The following is a 19,429-nucleotide window of genomic DNA, read 5'->3' as shown; positions in this document are numbered from 1 at the left end:
CATGGCACAGTGCTTTGGGGGTAATGGTGGGGGCAGGGAGGATTCAGATGATGCAAACATGCCAGAGGGTAACTGTATGCTCTTCTATGATATCACTGAGATGGGCGGCATCTTGATGGATGCTCGGCAGAATGACATCATGGCGTTCATGCACTTTGTAGTTCATAACCACTACAAAGATTGTTTTATTCAATTCAAAGAGCAAAAAAAAAGTTTGGCTGATGATACCATTAATGCTATATGCTCTAGGCATCCCAATCCATCCAATGTTGAGTTCATAAACAAATGGCCAAAGTCAAAGATTACCATTATCCTTGCCAATAAGAGATCTTTGCTTAAGAGGCAAGCACTAGCCAAGATTGCGGGGAGAGAGGGAGGTCAACCACCAAGGGGCCAATCCCACACCGCTCATAAGCGCAAGTGGAAGAAAGCGATGAACGCAACGAAAGCGGACCCTAGTCTACAGCACGTGGAGCCACAATGGATCTAGATGAAGCAATATGGAATATGCATTTTAGAGCAGGGGGTATTGCATCATGGGAGGCCCAATTTGTAAGTATCGATCTCAAATTATATTGTGTTTATATGGTTTATTAGGAGGTTGTTCCTTTGTACTAACCCCTCTGCAAATTGTGTCATCTTGCAGCTTGATATTGTGGGCAGATACCCTACTCCTACCGAGACAGCCTACCATCATGGACATCGTAGGTGACATACATGGAGACGCTTCTATGATGATGAGTTGATTACTGAAGAGTTGTATATCCGGGCTACTAGAGTGCCCTTGCATGTATTTAAAAGTACTTTAAAAATATCAGTGTTGTAAATAAAGATTTGATTTTTCATACATTGATACATGTTGTCCCTCGTTTACAGGCCCTTGGGGATATTGAGGAGGCAGAAGGCAAGGATACTGAGGAGGAGGAAGGCATTGAAGAAGACAATGAAGATGGGAGCAAGGATGCGGATGCCTCCGATTAGACATAGAAGTAGTGCTAGAATTAGTGCTAGCTACTCTTTTTTATACTTGAAACCATTGGCTTGGTCTCGTGCCTCTCTTCTATATACACTGCTCTTGTTTTTTGTACTTGAAGCCACAGCTGGCTTGGCTTCATGATATATGTATATAAAAGCACTTTTTGGGCTATGAATTAATATACACTCCTCTTATTTTTTTGGCATTCAATTCCCTTGTGCAATGTTCTATCAATGAATGCTTTGTGATCTAAATGTTTTGGAGTTGTAATGTTTTATTTAGAATTGTAATCATCGGCTATAGACATGCATGGAATCGTGCAAATTAAAATGTGGTTGTCTGTAAGAATTGCATTGCACACTGTAGAAATAGGATTCTTGCAGCCACACAACATACACAACAATCTGTTCAACCACATAATTCTCTTTTTTTTTAAAAAATTTGCACGGCATCTTTAAGTATGTCTTTCTTTTTTTTTAAATTTTTGTAGAGCATCTATAGGTGCATCTCTCTGTTATATAGATGCGCTAGACGCAGTTCTATAGATGCGCCCATCACTTTTTTTTAATTCAAAAAATGTGTCTGTACATGCATCTATGAATGCATTGTGTTGTGCTCGTGAAATTCCATGAACGAAAGTTCTCAATGGAATTGAATGACAATCACTAACAATCACTCTAGAACTCTCAATCTCAATCTTAATCTAATCTAGGAGAGCTAGACCTTATTGGAGCTATAGATAGCCTACCCTAAACCTAGCCAAGGCCTCACCTATATAATCTATGGAACATGATGAATAAAATCACTTCTAGGAGCAACTATCTGGGTCCTTCTCTTCTCTCTCTCTCTCTCCTCCTCTTACGAGGTGTTTTTATCAGACCTGAGCTCATACCATGTGCATTCACAGATCGATCTCTCCCACTAGTGAAAGGACTACCTAAATGGACACTAAGCCTATACTAATGACAACACTAATCTAAGGTAGATGCAACCTAAGTGTAAACATGATGAAGAGCTAAACTTTGGAAGCATGGACTCAAGTTCAATAAGGTCACAAGATTGAGACTTATACTCATAAAGAGACTTGAGAGCTTGCTTCATAATATTTCTTGAAAATGAACCTCCCTTTTATAGGAGTGGATACATACTTAGCTCCAATCATGAAAGAGTGATATCAACAAAAAACACTTATATGTAGGACACTTAAAGATACTTCAAATCTGTAAAGCGAGATCTGTTGTGCAAGTGTTGTCAATCCTACCCGGGTGAAAAAATGTGTTACTATGCATTTGTGGGCACTTTGTAATCATGTGTGATGCTAATTTATGTTCCTTATGTTTTTTTAAGATAGTCTATTAAGCTCAAAGAGAGGCAATCCTCAAAAAGTCGTGAAGGCAAAACATCAAAGGATAGATTTACTAGTGGTAAGGATGAAACTACTCTCCTACTACTGTCTCGAGGATGCAAACAAGAACTGAAGCATGGGTAAGTCGGAGTCGACAAACTTATATGGCGTACTTAGAAATGTACAATGTAAGCAACACTCTAGTGCATGTAGCGGTATATCATGCGTAAAAACTCAAATCTCCAACGTCCAAGTGCCTAATCACGTGCCTAATCACAAAACCGTATCTATCCTGCTCATACGCAAGGCATCAGAAATCACAAACAAACGCCCAGGCCCAGTCTGTGCTTTTGCATCTCTATATTCCGCATGGAGCTGCTGCTGCATTATAAGGGAAACTCATATGTAGTTGTAACATTGGCTCTGCTATCAGAAATAAAAAGCATTCAACCCCATTGACTGATCTTGCCTCTCGGCTGGTGGCGCTGTTGCATCCTTGGAAAATGCATGGTTGGCTGTAATATGGTCCGTGTGATAGCTCCATTGGTATCCTTCCGACTGTGAAAGCTCACTTCCTCTTTCTCCTCCAGCTGATGCTAGAGGCTCCATATTATTCTCCATATCTTGAACCTTCAGCTGAGTGAACTCGTGGTAAAGAGCTTCAGCTACTGAGGTTGAAAAAGTTTCGCCTACACCAGGACTCCGCAACCCTGACGCGAATTTGGCAGCAGCTTGTACCTGGTCTCCTGCACATGACGGTGGGGTATTAATCGCGATGAGCTGCGTACTGGCCTCCCCCATCAGACTAGTTCCTGCATGTTTACAAGAAAGACACAAAACAAGATCAGCAGATAAATAAGCCTTTGTGTACTGCTATCACATGCTGTTTGACTTGTCTTTTAGTGATTTGGTTTCTACCAATTCTTTGGTGTGGTGTTGTAGCATCGTTCGGAAGGGCATTGCTTTCGATGGAGTTGCAATTGAGAAACTGGTCCAGCAAATCAGGCCGCCTTTGGTCTACTCCCTCTGCATGTTGAATTTTTTGCAGCAACTGTTCAAAAGATGTCGCTCTGGACGTCGAGCTCTCATCCGCCAGCCCAAAAAAGAGCTGATGACTTGAGTCAGCAGATACTCGTGCGAGAGGATTGACCAGGCTAGGAGGTACAGCCAAGTCTGCGGTTTTGGTGAACTGTGGCGCAGAAAATCGGCCTGAAGGAAGCCCCGGATTGACATCTGGAGACAAAAGAAACATGAAGGAAGGCCGGGGGAATGAAATGGGAGTGCTTGGTTGCCATGGGGTTAAGTCAGGAAGAACGCTTCTATAGTCTTGATCGACGTCACAGCCGGTTGATTGTGCAGAGTTGCCTGCGAATGCGGTCTTCGCTGTTAAACCAGTCTTAAAGCTTAGATGCTCAGCCGTTGCTTGACGGATAGTGGAACAAGCGCTTCCTGTGTAAGCATACCGGCTGTCATGATTATGAACGACGCCGCTGTTGTTGTTTGCATCTTCCACATTTATACATTATACATGAGCTGGAAAGCGATACCACGTTCAAATTTAGGTGGCGATTTCCTAAATTCCTACCTGCATTGACAAGGTTCCAGCTTTCATATAGCGTGAGCATAGAGTTGGATGCTAAGCTTCGATCAGTCTCTTGAACCTCGGTTAACGTATCCGAAGGGTACAGAGGCAATCCTGCTCTTCTACGTCTCTTGGCCCTCGTATTCCAGTAATTCTTGATCTCATTGTCGGTACGTCCAGGCAACTGAGACACCAAAAGATTAGTAAGATTGAAGCAATGGCTTTTGATCAGTGGGTTTAAAGTTATAAGGAAGATCCATTCAGAAAAGCTTGCAAAGAGAAAGAGCTCGCAAGGGCTACGCTTCGACGTTGGATTAAACTATCTGCGAGACGGTAGAGAGTGAACCTGTTTGGCGATGCGCGCCCACTTGTTTCCTATTTGTCGGTGCATGGTGATGATAATATGCTCCTCTTCGCGAGAGAAACCCCCTTTCTTTAAGTTGGGGCGGAGGTGATTGGCCCATCGCAGGCGGCAGCTTTTACCACATCGAGCGAGTCCCGAGTGCCTCTGCACGGAATTCCAATTGCCCTCGCCGTGTTTGCGCACGTACGCGACGAGGATTGCGTCCTCGGTTGCTGTCCAAGGCCCCTTCTTGAGAGCTTCAGCATCTTGTTGATCGAATTCTTCCATCTTTAAGAAGCTGGAAGGTGGTGAAAGCGTAGGCCCTGCGGCCCTCTAGTTTCTAGCTGGCTTAGCTGGGTATTGTTGGAGATCGAAGTGGGCACTGGGCAACCGAGTGAGCCGATTTGAAAGCAAGTAGGGAGGCGGAACGCAAGACGGTACCAGCTAAATGACGCAGGCGCTGCAGACCAAACCAGTGTGCTTGAGCTGAGGAAGTGTGTGGAGATCATCGGTGGGTGAGGGGCAAGATCAGCGATGCAGGAGAGCGGTAGCGTTACGAGAATAAATGCCAACGACTGCGCGACAGATCCCGCTGAGGAGAGAGTGCTATTTGTGCGAGGACACCGGATGCGTCTCAACAGACGAGGGAGGAGGTGAGGGGTGGAGATCATCGAAAATCAACCAGGCACCAATGCACCATCGCTGTGGAGCGAAAGCCATAGCAGTTAAGGTGCAGGCAAAGGACTGCTGCACTGATCTTTTATGGAACAAGCTCTATCAAGCGATGGTTTTACGAACGTAGGGCAGGAGGGCAGCCAATTGTGCCACGGGGAGGATCGTGTGTGCTGGTGATGGACGTCGTCATGCATGAGCTTGGTTTTGATTGATCAGTGAGGACCTGCGGTACTACGAAGTACACAGCAGAGAAAGCGGTGCTATTACAGTTGACTCAATGTAGTTGTGAGCATCCCTAGTGCGTGCTTTTGATTTGATAATCTGATTGTTGCTTGACGTTGTTGAGTGGGAGATGACTCAGATGAGCTGATACTCCATGCGAGAATGCAGATTCCCGTGTTTAAAAGAGAACGATGCGTGATTTTGAGTTGATAATATGGTTGAACCAGTTGCTCAATCTTGTTGATTGGGTGACACTCTCTATGCGATAGTTTGACTCTCTTTGTTTTTCTGCTTACACTCGTGTATTATTGTGTGTGGATTCCACAGCTAAAATCTGGTTGAACCTGATGCTGATTGATACGAAGAAGACGAAGAAGCAGCAGCCGCCGCCAAAATTAGCCCACGCTGGGAAATTTGGAATTCATCGTAATCACCTGAAGGGAAAAGCTGACGCTGATTGATAAGATGAAGTAGCGAATTCATCGTCATTATCTCTGGAAACTGCGAGGTTCAATCATGCTCAAGATTAAAGCCCTGAAGCTGGGAATTTATCGTAGTAATCTCTAGAGCTGACGCTGATTGACAAGAAGAAACTAGCCCATTTTCCAGCGCATTCATCGTAGTTATCTTTGGAAACTGCGAGGTTGCTCGATGATCTTATATTAACTTGCTAGCATGCTGCATTGATCTACATGCATCCTCAAGATAAAAGCTGCTTGACGCTGATGATGATTAATAAGTTGACCAATGGGCACGTTTCTTCTCGTTTTCATTTTCCTTCTTTTCTGAAATGGCAAACTTTCTTCTTCCAAAAGTCCATTCAACTCAATTCATTGCAATTAGCGAGGTTGCTCGGCTACCTAATATTAACTCACTGGTAAGATTGTGGCAAATTTGCAATATTCTGCAATCTGCATGCATAGTTGGTTGACGCTGACGATGATTGATCGATACGGGTTTCTTCCATGTTCAATGAGAGATTTCATCATAGCAGCATTGACCTCACGAGTCGGTAGTTCATTTCAGAAATTCATGATTCTCTAAAGTGTACTGCACGTAAAACGTCTATGGTGATGATAGCTTACTCTGTCCTACACGTTAAACAGTGAGAACATTGGGTACACCACAGATTGTGCAAGAAACTCGCAAGCATGTTTCTTCTTTCAAAACTTAACTATAGAATTCATTGTGATTATTTTGTATCTTGGGTGTTAAGGTCATAGGAGGGGATGGCACCTCTTTTCACACAAATTATTTTGGAAGATTGTGAGAAACCTCGAAGTTCATAAAATTGGAAATAGAATTTCATAAATTTGGAGATGTTCACACAATTTATATCTATGTTAGCAAAAAAAGTGCAAGTTTTTGTGACCATCTTCAGGTCAAAATCAAAATGCTTATGTTCGCTTGATACTAAACTCAATTTTTCATGTACTCTTAAAATAAGCTCTAAAATTTTTGTAAGCAATCAATGTAATTCTAAATTGAGTTTTGATATTGGATTCTAGTGTCAAAGAGCTAGAGACCACAATGGTCTCCACCTTGACCTCATCAAGTTCTGTGTGGTTCGCGGTCTTAAACCCCATCATGTCATGGCCAAAGGATAAGGTAAGGGCATGTGAAACACAACATAGATGGGATGTAAGCCCAATCAGTCAAAATGAATGACTTCAGGCACAGCATTTAGTCATAAGAGATTTGAGCAATAGCTTAGAACTAACAAAGGCATGGATACCATTTACCCCGACCATCATATTCCAAAAAGAACTATAAAGCCCTTGCCTACTACCCTAGATAAGGTTAATGAGATAGTCACAAATAGCACCTCATTGGGGAAGTCCCTATTGTGACACAAGATGTTTGAGAAGGACCCTACTTGCCCTCAAGCTGTGGATGAGGTCCATGCATCCTTTATGGGTTTGAAGAGCCCCAGTCCAAGGGTCGAGAACCAATTGGTCAACTGCAGGATGTGGTTGGGCTCATGACATTCTTGTCCACCAAAATAAAGATGCCCATAGCAGCCTTACTAAGAGGGAATCCCATCCTTTAGAGAGATCTCACCAATTGGATGAATGGTCAGATGATCAGACCAAAAGAATTGGACACTGAGGTAGTCAAAGCCCCACACAAAGAGCCAAATGTGCTAAAAATACAGGTCAATAAGCTAGACTAGTAATTTGAGAGTGATGATAGAATGTTATAATTCTAATATTTTGCCAAAAGAAGAGGGCCACTACCATCTTGGATGGTGGAGCGGGTGTCAACATCATGATGAACCAATGCTGGGCAGAATGGGGAAAGCCAAAATGGAAAGCACCAATCTGATTGTGAAATTAGTAACTGGTGTGACAGCACCGCTAGTGGGAGTCCTAAAGGATATAAAGATCAAAACCTTTGGTCTCATCTACTGTGTGTGGTTTGTGGTGATGGACTTCCACGGATAGCCAGATGGCTATGATGCCATCCTATGTAGCAGTTTCATGTGTGCCATAGGCCTAGTACATGACTGGGCCTCCAATAGAATTTATTTAGCACACCCCATGACGGCAATCTATTCGTGGTTTAATCAGACACTACTCAGAGAACTACTCCCATGAATGTGTTCCAAGCCTATAATGAAAAACAGATGGGTGAGGACTGGGATGAGCACTGGTACACTCCTCTGCTAGAGCCCAAATTCTCCCAAAATTGGATGCATGTCTTGGTGACCATAGACACAGTCAAAAAGACAAGAATCAAGATGGTGATGTACTATCCCAAGGGGCCGGATATGGTAGTTCCCCTTAACATGATAAATGTTTGGAGGGTGGACCAAGGGGTAAGGAAAGTGAGGATAGATCTTCACTGGCTAAGGTATGTGGGTGCCACACCATGAGTTTTCATCAAACTAGGGAGCCAGATTGGATAGATTAAAGGCCCCCCTCGGCTCCCTTAAGATATAGGAGGTTCCTTTTGCAAAGATGCCTCCTGCAGAGGACAAGCCACTCCAAAAAACCAAGGCCTCAAAGTCCAAGGACACTAAGACCTCCTATAAGGGAAAGCAAATTGCTCCAAAAGCCGTAGAAGATGATGGGGACAAGGAAGAGAGTGATCTGTGTCAAGTCACTAGGCACTTTAAAGGCTTACATAGTACAAGACCCCAAAATATTGTTAGAAGAGGTTGAAAGGTCAGCCGAACAAGGGGGTCAAAATGGGTATGACGGTCCCACTAAGGTCAAGGAGTTCTGGGTGAAACATGGAGTGATACTCAGGCACGTAGTGTCCAAGAATGGGATTTCCACTAACTATAACAAGATTAAACTCGTTTTGGAATTACTCCCACCCACAAATTCAAAGGGGTTATAGGGATTGGCATACAAGCTACTATACCGATTCATTTATAATTATATGCTAAGATAGCCTACCCCTTATACAAATTTTTTGTTTTATTCCATTGGACGGAGCAACGTTAATTATCCTATGAGACCCTTCAGTTGGTCTTGGTATCTGCCCCTATTCTGTGAGTACCCAATTGGGACTTAGTATTTCATGTTCATATCGATGCCTCAAAATTTTCAATGGGTGCATACTAGCATAGACGAGTGAGTTTAACTTGGATTATCCCATATAGTTCGCTAGTAGCCAACTAAAAGATGCCGAGATGAACTATACCACAATTGGACTAGAGGGACTAGCCATGGTGTATGCACTTAAAAAGTTTAGGCATTACTTGTTAGCAAAAAAGTTTATATTCTTCATATATCACTAGCACTACTACACACGGATCCTATTGCGATGCTTAAGTACTGAGTTTAGCGTGCACGAGGCACTAATCGCCAATATTAGAAGTGGGTTTCGTTAAGGGTCACTATATAGCGACTTTAGGCAAACATCGCTATATAGCGACGCTTGCCTAAAGTACCTATATAGCAACACTTATCAGATTGGTAATGGTCGTTATATAGCGACACTGAGACAGTTTCCTATAGCGATGTTTTACAAAGAGTTTTTTTTCCCATACCGACCTTAAAATATAGTTTTTCCCAATGACAAATTTTTTTTCATTTTCATACCTATTTGATCCTTTAAGAGAATAAAAGTACAAGAGCAGCCTTTGAAGCTCATATATTCATATCCAAGTTTGAGATGAAAAAAATCAGTGAAGAGCATTTACATCAACGGCTTCATCCTGAGCCAAGTCTAACATGCCAAACAAGTCTATCTCTAGCTCTATACCAAGTTGATCTCCTATATCACCATCGTACTCTAGCATCGTACGTTCACCTGAGAGTACTTAACCGTCTTCTTTAATAAAGTGTGGTGATTGTTGATGATCGTCATCTTTTTCCTCAATATCGTGATCTCCATCTTCCTCTCAAATGATGTCATTATGTGCATCTTCCTCTTCGCTCATATTGTGATCTTCATCTTCTTCACTAGATCCATCTGGATCAATTTGATCCGGCATTGGTAGTGGCATCTCCATATCCACATCTCTATCTTCAAAAATTTGCTTACTTCATGGTGCAACTTGGATCATGTACCACCATCTTGGATCAGAACGATCCAGATGTAAAACCACCTATATTGAAGATGGGTGCCAAATGCCATCAATTATATATATGAAATTATGCTTAAGTACATTGCGTTCGACTTTACATAGAGCCAATCAAGTGACATGTGAGTGGGGAGAAGGGCGAGATCTTGTGGATATAGTTGTGATCGCCTGTACATTACTCTAAATATTGGGCTTGCATTTATTCTTTCTACTTTGGCCGCTTCATATCTCTCAATCCACTTCTGCATCTCCTTGCTATTGAGGATACAAAACTTATTGCACTTCTCCATTTGCTCTTTGCTCATCTTTCTTTCAATCCCTTTTCCTTGGGGAACCTCGCCAACGATGCAATCATCATCCTTTTTATGCCAAGCTTGTGGCATTTTGGGATCCGTGGATGTAAGAAACTCCGTGATATGTACTAATAACTCTTGCACAAGCCATCCCTCTGCCATGCTTGCTTTTGGTCTTGCTCTTTGTCTTACAAATCCCTTCAAAGTTTTCATAAACCGCTCAAGAAAAACATCCACTGACTATGAATGGTACCTACAAAGGCCACCTCATCAACTACGTGCACAAGCAAGTGCACTTGAGTTAACACCTATTTCATTAATTTTGGACTCTTGCACTGTCCAAATTCATTTTGTGAGATAATTCTGGATAAAACATTTCAAAAAAAGAGAATTATTTAAACCATTATTTTTATTTGGGATGTGTAAATCTCATAACTTTTTAAATTTTTCATCCAAGAGAAGGAGAGACTCACTCTAATGAAAGTGTGTATGAAACCTTTTTAAATTTTTGCTCCAAGCAGAGGAGAGACTTACACTAATGACAGCATGTATGAAACCTTATCTGCTTGTTTAAGCCTTTATTTGGGATGTGTACATCGCATAACTTTTTTATATTTTTATGGCAGAAGGAGGATGTGGAGGACATAGCAAGTGAAGAAGAATATGATGTAGACTACCCCCTCAATAAGATGAGTCATAAAAATATGAATCTATTGGAGCAGATTGGAAGTTCATTCACTGCTATGTTGTTAATTCGACAACAACCTCATTTTTTTGAATTTGGTGAAGAAGAGATTTCAATCCTCTTGAATCCTAAGAATGAGGTTAATGTCAAAGTCATTACAACCATCCTCAGGTTTGATGCATCCTTTTCCTTGGCTTTATACTTTGCTTATTTTGATTAAACCCAAGAAGCTAATACTTTTTTTTTTAATATAGTAATGTTATAGCAAATTTTTCGCAAAATATACAAAGCGTTTCATATATGCTCGATCCTCGTATTTCGGAAGTGCTTAGCAACAAAGAAGAAACCATAGAGAATGTTTGCAAGTGGTTGAAGCACATTCCTATGAATGACGCACGAGTTATTTTTACAGCATATTATGAGAAGTAAGCATCAAACCCTACTTGTTTTTTCTATTGCATTGCTAGAATTGTCTCAAACATAGTAATTATTCTTTATTGATAATGCAGCTCACATTGGAGTCTGGTAGTCGTGGACATCCTTGCGAAGAAGTGCTTCTTTGCAAACTCAATGACATCCGTCCATGGCAATGTGTTAAAGTAAGTATAGACTACACTTGTTGTCACTTCTTGACATGTAGATTGATATGCAATGCACATATTCACTGTTGTTATATGTTTTGATATGCAGATCAGCTCGAAAATTAGTAGATGCTATCGACATAGTAATGCGGCAATGTGACTTGGCACAACAAATAGAGTATATAACATGTCAGGTATCACATCAAGATAATAGCCACATCTATAATTGTGGATGGAGGGTGGGCTACAATTGCTTTTTGGTACTTGGTCAAATTTTTTAGATGCAAAATGACACCACACTATCAACATATACGGATTTGCATCTCTATGCATTTATAACATGTACCATTCGAGCAATCATTGATTGCGAAATGAATGCCATCAAAGAGTCAAAGAGGATAGATGACCTCAACTCTACAAACATGGCTTCATTAAAAGAATTGGGAAGCTCTTTTAATGTTAGGGTTATGATTCAACATAGACCTCAGTATCTTGAATTTGGGGGAGAAGAGATTTCAATTCTCTCTAGAGCTTCAAATGAGGTCAATAACAACATTATGATGGCCATTCTCAGGTTTGATACAAACTTTTTCTCTACTTGATAATTCAATATTTTGATTTCATCTAATAAGCTAATAAGCTAATATTCATTTATTTTGATTAAATCTAATAAGCTAATATTCATTTATTTGTTGGTGCAGTATAGTTATCTCACGATTTGGTAGAGTCGTACAAAATCGTGCGTATATGTTGGATTCCCTCCTTTCTCCTATACTTAGCGATAGCAGAAAGACAATAGCCGATGTTTGTAAATTATTACAGCCTTTACATTTACATGGCGTGCGAGTCCTATTTATGGTATATCATGAGATGTAAGTATCATGGCAACCTTTATTTTCATCTTATACTGGCAACATTGTGTTAAATAATAATGGTTCTTAATTATTCATGTAGGGAACATTGGAGTCTGGTGGTTTGGAACCTTGAAGACAACTATTGTTGGTTTGTTAACTCGATTGCAGGCTTTCATGGCTCAGTGCAAACGTAAGTATTCTATTAATCTGTTGTTACTTCTATATTATGTACCTTATGTGATAGATACACTAAGTTTTTTTAATATGTCACGATGAGCAGGTCGATTGAGAAGTTGGTATCTGCTATCAGAGAAACAGGACAGTACAAAGACTCGGTAGACTTCCAAAAGCGTTTAGTAGTAGAGCAGGAAGATGGGCATAGTTGTGGGTGGAGAGTTGCCTACAACTGCATGTTGATTTTCAAAGAAATTTTCTCACTTAAGCCACAGATCTCATCGGAAGACTCTTTGGAGCTCAAATATTCAGAGGAGGATATACAATTGTTTAGGGCTGAAATCATTCGAGACCTAATTGCTGCCATTAGAATACAACGTGTAACTGAAGCAATACCAGAGCTTCCCTTTAAGGAAGAGGAGACTGAGTCTACTATGAAAGCACTGCATACTACAGAAGAAGTAGAGACCCAATGTACACCTACAGCACCACAGCCTCCACTGGAAGCATCAGAAGAGTTGCCACCGCCTCCGCTTGCATTTAAGGAAGAGGATACTGAGTCTACTCCGAAAGCACTACATACTACAAAAGAAGTAGAGACCGAGTGTACATCTACAGCACCACAGCCTCCATTGGAAGCATCCGAAGAGTTGCCAGAGTCTCCACTAGAAGCATCACAAGAGTTGTGATGCATGTATGATGTTGTGTTTGTAGTTTTTGTTGATTATACACCAATTTGTGACTTATTACTTAAGTGGCATAATCATGATATTTATATAATTTCTTTATGCACACAATTTTATGATATGAATGTGTGATGATGTGATTATTTGGAAATAAATCCTTGTGTGATGAGAATTCTGATATGAATATGTGATGATGTAATATTTGTATATATTTATTTCATGCACACAATTTTATGATATGAATGTGTGATGATGTGATTATTTCAAAATAAATCCTTGTGTGATGAGAATTCTGATATGAATATGTGATGATGTAATATTTGTAATATATTTCTTCATGCACACAATTTTATGATATGAATGTGTGATGATGTGATTATTTGGAAATAAATCCTTGTGTGATGAGAATTTTATTCAGTTGGACAGTCTCCACTCACTTAAAGTAGAGCATTCACAATGCTTCTCTCACTTTATTCCAACCCTTATCCTTATCATCTCCACTCACTTAAAGTAGAGCATTCAATCTCCACTCGCTTTATTCCAACCCTTATCATAGTGAACACATCGTGCCACTCACTTTATTCCAACCCTTATCCTTATCGTAGTGAACACATCGTGCCTTAGTGCACTTGTATTCTTCCATCCTAGTCCTTCCACAAACACTCTCTTATTTCTTACATCCTAGTCCTTCTGAGTAACTTGTATTCTTCTATCCTAGTCCTTCCGTAAACACTCTCAGAGTCTTCTTTCATCCATCCTAATAACCAAGTATTCTTCTATCCTAGTTCTTCCACAAACACTCTCTTCTTTCATCCATCCTAGTGCTTCTCTCATTAACTTGTATTCTTCTTGTATTCTTCTATCCTAGTCCTTCCGCAAACACTCTCAGAGTCTTCTTTCATCCATCCTGATAATCAAGTATTCTTCTATCCTAGTTCTTCCGCAGACACTCTCTTCTTTCTTGCATCCTAGTGCTTCTCATTAACTTGTATTCTTCTTGTATTCTTCTATCCTAGTCCTTCCGCAAACACTCTCAGAGTCTTCTTTCATCCATCTTGATAACCAAGTATTCTTCTATCCTAGTTCTTCCGCAGACACTCTCTTCTTTCTTGCATCGTAGTCCATCTCCCTTTCTTTATCATCTCCCCACCCATGGATGTCCTTGGCATTGTCGAAGACGTGGAGTTTGGAATTAACAATCTCAAAGAATGGATTGCTGACCAAGGAGCACAGAGAGAGGCCAGAATTCGACAAGGTTCTCCTTTGACACACATGGAGAGAGAGGAATTTGTTGCACAAAGGCACGCAGAGAGGGAGGAGACTCTCAAGATAGCAGACAGTGAAAGACTTCTAAGACGTATGATAAAAGCACGACAAGATCTATTAGACTTCTTAAGTAACCTGCGTTATCGCAGCTCTCGTCATCGGCGATTTGATGCGGATGCTGAGAGAACAATAATAAAGAATAGTTGTGGCTTATCCCATGCTGACTCATTCTTAAAGAAGTCATCTTCTGAGACTCCACTGAAGTTGACAAGCTTTCCAGACTCTGCCGTAACCTCTACATTGAATTGAAAGCTTTGGTGCATATCTATTGGCATTCTTATCTCGCTGATTAACCTTTCCACATATGCAACCACCTGTTGTGGGATCTCTTTTCTCATATAAGAGGTTACTATTTCCGACCCATCTTCATCCTTTTTAATCCACCTGTTTGCCCATAGCTTTACCTTGGGTGTTGACAAAGAAGCTATATGCTTCACCACATTATAGTCAATGTTACAATGAGTAAGTGGAATTTGTTTCTCTGACAGCAAATACTTGATGGCACTATGCACTGCATCACGCCTCACCTGTACATTGATGCATTCTTCCATGCAGTGGTCTTTGTCTTTTTTTCCAAAAAACCATTCTTTCTTTAAAATTTTTTGTGCTGCCATGGATGCATACTTATCAGGTAAGTACTTTACAGGCCTCCACATCCTTGCCGTCAACTCCTTCTTATCCATTACCTTTGACTTGCCGAAGATAAACAAAGGAGCTTCATAGGTCAGCTGTCCACGCTCACAAGCAATGCACGTTTCAAGCATCTCATTGAACACTTCAATAGGACGAAATATGATAGAAGTATAGTCGGCATATCTGTCCCTCACCACCTTGAGGCTTGTCATACTTTCTTCCCCGCTCTTGGGTTCCCCTAGGCACAACTGCACTCAAAGAAGTATAAAAGTTTGTGAGTGTGTCGGCGTCTGCTTTTGTGACCTTTCGCTTCAAATCAGGATTTGGGGAACCAAATGTTGTCCATATCACCCTTGCCTTCTGTAAGACCTCTGATGTTGAGGATATCTTACGCTTTCCATGGACATAATGATTAAGTCTTTCGGACTCAATCAAATACTTAATCTCATGCTTGAATATACAGATCGTTGCAGGATAATAATGGAATGAGCTTATCTTTACAAATTGTTCTGGAGTGAGTCTTTTGCCCTCCTTTGCTTCCCTTGCGATCTGATTACAAGCATAAGCCCAATGTTGACCATCAATGGGCTGGAATCTGTAATGAAGGAGAAATTCCTTCTTGACTTCCTTTAGCATATTCTCTCCTTGTGCCTCTTCGCCTTGTTCATGTGGAATATTTTTTAGAGTGTTTTTAAAGAATTGACCGAAGATCTCCTCGAAATGTGTAGGCCCTGTAAATGTTATTTGATCCAGAAAACTATTTTTGGTTGGACAAAACATTATTGGGCGCAAGACCACATTACTTGCCATAGGTTTCTTACCATCTCTCAAAGCCTCGTATATTTGCATTGCATAGGATATATCAAGGCTTCGGCTATTAGTAAACAGAGCTGCAGCTTCCACATCTTTGGCATTCACAAACCACGTCCTTTGACCCCAGATATATCCCACATCATCATCTGTAACTGCTTCATTAAGACGCAGATTAAGATTTTTAATTGATGTGAGTTCATCTTGATCATCTTCAGCCTCGGATTCTGAGTCTTCTTCATCTTTCTCTTTTTTTGACCGTTTTTCATCCACATTATCTTTCTCTACAGTGGGACGATGTCTTTTCTTACTTCTTGCAGTACTAGCCTTTTGCATTTCACGTCGTGGTTTGCTAGCAAGAGCTTCTAGCATAATTGCAGTGGATCGACCTTGATCTTCTTTAATTTTTGCTAATTCCCGTGCACTCAAGGCTTGTTTTTCATCATCCTTAGTTACATCCACCATTTCTGGCTCTAGAAGTTTGCGCTCATGTTCTACAGGTTTGTGACAGTGTGCCTGTTCTTCTTGTCCCTGCATTGAAGTCTGAGCTTTTTGATCTCCTTCATGTGATGATTCTTGCATATGGAGAGCATATTCTGCATCCTGAAAGTATTCAAACATTATCTTTGCATGCATCCTTTTTGCCACCACACTAGGAAATTGCTCCCAAGTATATGAAAGAGTCTCCAATGCCCTTTGCAGCTCTGGAAACTTTGATGGTTGAGGAGGAGGCATCACAAAGGTCTTTGCGTCTCTCCTTGACACAATAAAATGCATACCGCCAACTTCAGGATCTGAACTCTTTGTTAAAATATCCACAAAGGTGTCTTTTCGCTGAATTATTATGCCTACTACAAGGCTTGAAGTCATATCTTTTTTGAAGAAAGTAGCATCCCATGGATCTTCAACACCATTGAACTCCCTTTTTGACATAAGTAGAAAGAGTCTCTTTTCCTTTTGATGAAGAAACCAAGCTCTTCTACCCATGTGATATCGAGTCCACCTACCAAAGCCATTGGGGCTATATTCCTTTCCTTTGAAATTCAAAGTGACATCAGAAACCCATTCTCTGATCTCAGAGTCATCTAGCATAGCCATCACATTAGCTGATTGCTCCATAATCCTACAAGAAAAGATAATGAAGAATTTAGATACATACAAGTAAAGTACAATATACAACCCTTGATACAATAAATGTGGAAAATAGCCCAAAAGGCTTTACAAGGCTTCATATGGCAATAAATGTGGGAAATAGCCTAAAAGGCTTTACAAGGCTTAAATATTTGTACAAATGTAAAAGAATTAGCCAATAAAGCTTTACAAGTAATATAAAATGTCGTCTAGTGATAAAGCTTCAATCTTCGTGAAGATTCATGTAATCTGTCCATCCATTGATATCTGAGCATGATATCTGAGCACTGATACCCAACTGGTGCAATCTATCCACTAAAAACTGTTCCACTAATATCCACTTATGCAGCCCACATGATATCCACTTATGCATCCCACTGATACTCGTTAATTAGTGAATGGTCGGGATGGTCGGGTTTATTACAAGGCGCTTCATATGACAATAAATGTAAAAAATAGCATAAAAGGCTTTACAAGGATTTTTATGACAATAAATGAGCTTAAATATTTATACAAATGCAATAAAAATAACCAATAATCATCAAGCTCCAATATGTCCCATGACATGTAATCTGTCCACTAATATATGCAATCTGTCCACTGATATCTGCTCATGCAATCTGTCCACTGATATCTGCTCATGCAATCTGCCCACTGATAAACTTCTTGGTAAATGGTAAAAGGTCTTATTTAATAGCATGTTATGAGTGTTAAACCGCATGTGAGCGAAGGGACTGACAACGATTAGGAACTAGTTAGAAAAATTTGAGCATGGCTTCGATTGGCAACTTGGAGAATTGTCTCTCCTCTAAGGCAATCTAATCTATGCTAAACTATGCTAAACCAACCGTCGAAGCGAAGAAAAGCAATAAATAATTTCTTTTTCTGTGTTCATTTTAATGTGCTGGGGTTTAAGAGGCTTAAATATGCAAAAGAAGGGGTTGTGATGTAGAGGCTAAACCTGCATGTGATATAAATAAAGAACAAGTATCTAAAGAAAAGTTAACATTTTTCAATTTAAAAGATGAATATATATAAAAACATTATCTCACCTTCAAAACAAACCATAAATTCACTCTTTTATAATTTTTTAAAAGTATAATATAAAAGATATAAATATATAAAACTCTCTTTACTTTCTCTCTCTCTCTCTCTCTCTCTCTCTCTCTCTCTCTCTCTACTCCTAAATCTCTTTGTAGCCATAGTCAAGACACCTCATTCTCTCTCTTAATCTCTCTCTCTCTCTCTCTATAACTCTTAAGTATTTTTCATTCCTCTCTCTCTCTCCCTCTCTCTCCCTCTCTCTCTTTCTCTCTCCCTCTCTCTCTTTCTCTCTCTCTCCCTCTCTCTCCCTACTCTCTCCCTCCCTCAAGCAGCCACGGTCCCCAAGAGAAGCCACGGTCCCCAAGAGACCCGCTTCTCTCTCTTAATCTCTCTCCCTCTCTCTCCTCTCTCTTTCTTTCCCTCCCTACTCTTCTCTCTCATTTAAAAATATAATATAAAAGATGTAAATATATAAAACTCTCTTTACTTTCTCTCTCTCTCTCTCTCTCCTCCTAAATCTCCTTGTAGCCATAGTCAAGACACCTCATTCTCTCTCTTAATCTCTCTCTCTCTCTATTTGACAACTCTTAAGTATTTTTCTCTCTATCCTCATCCCACTTATTCTCTCTCTCCCTCTCCCTCCCTCTAGCACAGAAGTTTCATTCCTCTCTCTCTCTCTCTCTCTCTCTCTCTCTCTCTCTCTCTCTCTCTCTCCCTCTCTCTCCCTAAGTCTCCCTCTTCTCTTCTCTCTCTCTCTCTCTTTTCCTCTCTCCTCTCGCCACGTTTCATTCCCATAAACATCTCTCTCTCTCTCCCTCTCTCTCTTTCTCTCTCTCCCTCTCTCTCTTTCTCTCTCCCTCTCTCTCCCTACTCTCTCCCTCCCTCAAGTAGCCACGGCCCCCAAGAGACCCGCTTCTCTCTCTTAATCTCTCTCCCCCTCTCTCCTCTCTCTTTACCCGCTTCTCTCTCTTAATCTCTCTCCGCCTCTCTCCTCTCTCTTTCTTTCCCTCCCTACTCTTCTCTCTCATTTAAGGAGCCCCTCTTCTCTGTGTGAATCTCTCTCCCTCTCTCCCTCTCCTCTCTCATTTAAGGAGCCCCTCTTCTCTCTCTTAATTTCTCTCTTTCCCTCCCTCCCTATTCTCCCATTTCTCAAATTTACAAACTCAAATATAAATAAAAAACTAATTAAAATAGAACTCAAAAACTCAAATAAGAAACTAATTTAAAAAGAATTGTAATGCCTTCTAAAAGACCACGCTCCTCAAAAACTTTAAGAATAAACTAATTGAAAAAGAATTATAAGTAAAGAAAAAGAATTACAATACGAATTTTAAGAAATAGAACTCAAAAACCTTAACAAGAAACTAATTGAAAAGAATTGTAAGTAAAGAAATAGAATTACAAGACGAATAAAAAAGAATGCAAGTACCTGGAAAAAGTGAAAAAAGTAAGGCTCGGCTTATCCTTTCTCTTCCGCTCTTGGTTGCTTCAATGAAATGAGGAGAGAGTTAAAACTAGTCCACTCCTACGCA

This window comes from Dipteris shenzhenensis, chromosome 8 (assembly GCF_047967505.1).
Source record: "Dipteris shenzhenensis isolate YYH24624 ecotype China chromosome 8, Dip_SZ_1.0, whole genome shotgun sequence".
Classification (NCBI taxonomy): Eukaryota; Viridiplantae; Streptophyta; class Polypodiopsida; order Gleicheniales; family Dipteridaceae; genus Dipteris; species Dipteris shenzhenensis.
Note: the sequence above shows the minus strand (reverse complement) of the source record.